Genomic DNA, 6076 nt, shown 5'->3' with positions numbered 1-6076 from the left:
CCCCAATACCCAGCTCAGCGTTGTACTCTAGTTTTTATCCACTCAAAAGAATCCTCACATATACACGTACACTTAATTTTGTATTTATTTATTTTATTGATTTGTTTTGTGGTGTGATTGGCTTACAGTAATGAAAAAGTGAGAAAGTCACCGTGCGCTGTGGATTACTCTTAATCCTCATTTATGCTATTTTGTAATCAGCATACTGAGACCTGCAACTCATGATGGTGTTTTGGGGATTATACCTAGGTACACAATGGTTTTAACAGAAAGAGGCTTGCCATGCTCTCTTGTCAACTATAGCACTTAACTCTATCTGTTAACTGGAGTTTACATGCTATGGATCTTAAAAAAAAATACCTGTAGAAAGCTTAACACTGAAAAAATGTTGAACTGAAGTTAATATATTTACTAAAATCCTGGAATAAACTCAAATTAGAATTAAACATGAGTCCTACATGATAAACTGGACTGTACTACACTAAGCAGTAATTGTTAGTGCTCACGTGGTTGAAAAGAGTGCTGTACCTTCACTGAGTCCAGCAAAGTTGTGTCCTCTATGATTTCTAGATATTTTGGGAGGTTTGACTGACGTGAAGTTCAGTTCAATTTATTTATACAGCACCAATTCACAGTTGCTTCAAGGTGCTTTAACAGTTAGAGTTAACAGTTTGAAACAATTTCTTTCCATCTGAGGGTCACTTTGGATCTCCTTCCAGCCCCCGGCAAAGTGGTGACACATCCAGAAAAGCTGTACTTACATACAATTGCTTGAACTGATCTTATCCTGTTTAGAAATGGCTACAAGAGTCATTGCCAAGTGGTATAAATTTAATCATCCTTCTTGGGTCTTCACTGAGCTCCTTGGAGTTTCAGAGTCCAGCATGTGCTATTTAACAAATCCTTTTAATGTTTTGTAACTATGTGTGTAATGTTATTAATAAACTTTATTTATTTGCACATTTGTTTTTATGTGGAAACAGTTCGCAGAATATTCAGAGGATGGTTTAAATGAAAACCAGACATTTAAGTTACACAACATGCACACTAATGATTTTTAAAACTCAGCTAATTGCCTCAAAGACAGACAATCGTCTGAGACAGAATGTCTTGGAGGGAGGTTCAGAAGGTGAGAGGGTTGTACAACGTCTTGAGACCCATAATGCATCTAACCAGCTCCTGGAAGACACTAGTCAAGTGCACCATGAGAAAAACACAATCTGAACCAAATGTGCTTCAATCCATTTGCAGTCCTTTTATGGAAAAAATGTCTCACCATGCTTAAGCACTTTTCTCCATTGCCACAGGCGCTATGAGCATAAAAGACCTGCTCCAGTCACATGTAATATGGCCCAGAGTCCCAGCCTCTTATGTGGCATTAATTCCAGTTTCTGCCCCTCATTTGCCTTGAAGTTCCACATTGGTGTAGCCTCAAGCTCAGGATTGACACCTATCCCCCCTCCCCCACATGTCCTCCATCTCAATGAGCATTTCAAGAGCCCACTCAGTGGACAGCTGATTTGCCACCTGACCAAGTGCCACTAATGTCTTCTCCTGTGTTTTCACATGAATTACACCACACCATGATCTCATCATGTACAATTAACCTCCATTAATCACTACTGAGATCTCAGCCTTTTCTTACAAGAAACAAAGAGCATTATGTAGGATGAAGGATAGTTAAAAAGTTGAAAAAAGTATTCATTTCTTTAAGTATACTGCAAAAAAATTAATCTGCAAAAATCTGACTGTAACAAAATCAAATCAGTATTAGCAACAAAAATCCAAATGTGTCTTTACACGAATATATTATGCACGGATTTAATCTATATTTGTTCTAAACACATGCATTTTCTTTAACAAGCTGCATCACGTAAGCCAGGCTAATCTTCTTAGATTCATTCACACATTAAACTGATCAAACTGAAAAATCCCACCGAAACAGGCACAACATCGCAGGAATTTACTGGAAAACACAAAACAAGCATGGCCACCTCGGCTGGTAAGAATCACGAGTGATGCTTGCTGCTTTACACTTTGTTAAAAAATGTGATGAGTTGCTGCTTGCCCGGCAGTTTTATGGAAGACCAAACTAAATAGAAATGATCCTCTTCAACTTCCACCAACTATGTTTTTGAATATTAAAAGGTAAACAGTCGCACTACTATGTTTACTGCTGCCTTAAGTTGTGAAATAACCGGATGTGATGGTTTATTACAGTAATATGTAACTGTGAAATATACATTTTAGAAATATAAAATATAAATAAATAAACAGATAAATAGCTGGTTTCATTTGAAGATACATTTGTAACTGATAAATGAAACTGATCACACACTCCAGTGAACAAAAAAAATATATATATATTATTATTGTGTATAAAAACAGCCGTGACACCTAAACATTAATGCTGTACTACTGAAAGTCTCATTATTATACTTAAATACACGCAAAGACATAACTGTGAGTTACAGCTAATATTTCTCTGTTATTTCTTTAAAACACTCCTAAAGATCAAAAGCAGCAATTTCTTAGTCGAGCCCTGAATACGTTCTCAGTTTGCTGAAGCAACGGTACAGCTCTAAAAAGTCTCAGATAATAATAATAATAATTATTATTATTATTATTATCATTTTTTTTATTATTATTATTATTATTATTATTATTATTTAGACCATTTTTATGTAAATTTAAAACAATGCTTTTTCAAAACAGGACAACACATCTTTATTTATTTACTTCATATTTTGTACAATATTGAGTGAAACTGAGTTAAAAGTACTTACATTGTGTGTGTGCTTACCATCGGGTCATGACACATATCAGGTTTGCAGTCACCATTAGAAGTACTAGAATCCATTCATTGCTTATCTTTTGATAATATTATATTGCATTATTATTCACAATGATACAAATACAATTAGAATTGACTTCTGTCTGATATCTTCAATCCTCAGAAAACCCTCAGGCCTACAGAGTGTGCTCCTCACATGGCTGCAGCGCACTGTTCTTTAGCCCATGCTGCTACACTGATCTTTATGTGTGTTTTTTATCCACTAAGATGACTCAGCAGGTTCTGTGCTGGACTATCGGAGAGTCCTAAGGGACACTCACTTAACTCTAATAATTAGATTGATAAAGGGAAGTAAGAGGAGGATATAGGGAGCTTTAAATTAGCTGTCAAGAGCTACTTGGAGGCCCCGTTACACAGCCGAACAGGCAGGATACAATTCATCATCCTGCCTGTGCCGAGCGCTGAGGACCTTTTCATGATTAGTCCTCTGTCGGCTCATTCACTTTAAATGTGAGTGATCGTGTGTGTGGTGTTGATTGTGGATGGTGATGGAGAGGTGGGGCTGGGCCTTGATCATAACAGTCATCCCCATTGGACCATTGCAAGTCCCATCTCAAAAATAATAGGCCTTGTGACCTCTCTGTTGTCTAGAATTAACCTCTAACCCCCTCCCTGTCTGTGCCATCTGCCAATCCCAGGACAGCCGTCATGAAAAGGGAGAGGCTGTTTGGCGAGCGTGTTCACCAACTGCACGTGTGAAGGATTCAAATGGGAAACAAGAAAATGGCCTCTGCTCTAGTTTTCATAGTATATACGTCACAAGTTTGGGAACACAATAAAGAATGAACAACAAAAATTCTTGTATGTTCAGTGTGAGTTTATTTAGAGCCCGAGAGAGATTAAACATGTACAAAACTGTGATTTTTTTTTTTAACATCAGGGAAAATATTTCAAAATTTAAAAAACAAAACAAAAAAGAGTTATGGCTAGACAATACATATACAATGTGCATGCTGTTCAGAGTTTGGTTTCTGTGCTTGGCATGATTCTGAATGTGCATTACCTAAGCTCTGTATGGTGGAGAAATACTCAGCTCTGGGAAGAAGAAATCACTGCTACCTCCCCGGTTCACGTAGTCTGACATTTACCAACAATGAAACATCTAATGAGCAAACAACAGTGTAAAAAATCCCAAATCACAAAGTTAAATGATCCCTAATGGATGGAGCTGACACCTGTACATGATGACATTTATATGGCTGAGAATCACATCAGGAGCAAATGAGACACGGAACAAGGAGCTTTTCTGTTCCTGCAGCAGCAGGCAGAAAAATCTTTAATGTCCATCCAATGGAACCAGAGCCCTGATTTGTGGTGCATCATTGTCTGTGCACATTCTTGGAACTATGAGGAGGAAATGCTAATGTCCTGTTGCTGGCGGCACCATGAAAGCAATGCCAGCATGTGTGTGGCATACTGAATGATAATGACAAAGTGTACCATATCCCCCGTGAGCAAGCCTGCAGAACAATGATTACAGATTGGCCAGTGTGTCCTTAGGATCACAAGGGAGCCTGGTTCTAATGCTAATCAGTGCTGCTGCCCGCTGAAACATATCTGTACTTGCAGGACATGAGGAAATAAGCTGGAATATCCAGCTTAGACTATAATTTTACGATGGCGCTGTTTATTTTTTATATTTTAACCCACAGGAATTTACAAAGGCAGGTTTAACCTATTGCACCACCTGCTGGTCTCAAGTTGGTAAATAGTGATACAAGACTATTTTTGTTCTTCAAGCAATTATCCACCACGTTGCGTTAAACATTGATGTATGAGCTTCGCTGCATTCTTCATTATTCAATTTATTTCACAGGGTGTGTTAAAAACACCTCATCTCCTTCTTGTTAGGGGGGAACGAGCTAATCCAGCCTAAGTAGGGATTCACCTGCTGGTTCGGGTTTTACCAGTCTCCCTATGCCATCCACCTCCATCAGCTAACCTGCAACCCCTCCACGCCACCACCACAACCAACGGCCCTCTTGGAATATACTCTATTTTCGTTCCAGGGAGCGAAACAAGAAGGAGAGCTGAGGCACAGCAATGCTCAGCTGCACACTCAATGTAGCTTAATGGAAGGGAGGAGAGTCTGAGTTGAGGCTGTCTCTGATTGGCTGGCCCCGAGATGTGCAGCTTCTCCGCAGCACAACCTGTCACAGTTAATCAGGACCCATCTCTTAACAGCCAGCCGGGGCTATTGAAGAGGTGAGCCTATTTCTATTCAGGACGAAACAGATGATAAATCATTTGTACATAATTAGTGCTCAGCAAGGTTATAACTGACACGTATTTTCATCTTAATTAGGAGGGAAATTTGTTCCATTAATTTAATTTGGTGCGCATGAGTGCCTCTGCACCTAACTAAGTTAATCTTACACCTGTCAGGGTGGGAATGGAGTTGGGCTTTAGATTACAGGGGAAATGGAAAAGAGTGCTCTATCAGATTGTTTCATGCTGTTGTATCATGAGGTAAACTCAAACTGCAGCCGCACATCTCCTGCTAAAAGCAGGACAAAGCCACACGCAGTCTGAGGCACTCAGCAGTAATTAGTCTTATCTAAGAAAGCCCTTTTTTTCTGTAACATTTCACAGCCATCCCACCACCCTGCAAAAGACAATAAGCTGGCATTGCATCCTCGGTGCTCAGTCTGATAGGCATACACACTTCTTCGTCCCTGAACAAATATTTAAGCAGATCTCACAAATTGGTGCTATGGAGAAAATCACATTCCATCATGGGACCCGTTTCCATTCAAAAGCCCACATCTCTGATTTACAGCCACAGGAGCTTTCATTGGTTCGAGCGAGAAAAACTGTCTGATCCTGTTGAGGTTCAATAGGCAGGAGTAAGTCCAAGGCCTGGGTCTCTTTTCATTGCTGGAAGCTGTATGAAGCTGTAGTAATTGCCCCAAAGAAGTGGCTCAATAAAGAGTGAGCTGGAGAATGACTGATTTAGTAACTATAAGGTTTCTAATCGAGTTCTTCATCGCCTCGCCGACACACAAGCTGACAACATTACCTGAACTGATGCACAGTCCATTACAGAGTGCTCCGCTTTAATCGAATGTCTATCATAAAAATACAGAGATGTCGGGTGCCAGCGCATGCACTCTCACCCATGTGTGAAGGTGTAACCAAACTGTAATGGCTTTTCTTTTAGATATACCACTGCATGGCCTTACAAATGAATATTAGCAGGGAAAGAGAGTGAGAAGAAATGAG

The sequence above is a fragment of the Perissodus microlepis genome, chromosome 16 (genome assembly GCF_051167445.1).
Source record: "Perissodus microlepis isolate ML-2025 ecotype Zambia chromosome 16, ASM5116744v1, whole genome shotgun sequence".
NCBI classification, from domain to species: domain Eukaryota; kingdom Metazoa; phylum Chordata; class Actinopteri; order Cichliformes; family Cichlidae; genus Perissodus; species Perissodus microlepis.
This window is presented reverse-complemented; position numbering follows the sequence as displayed.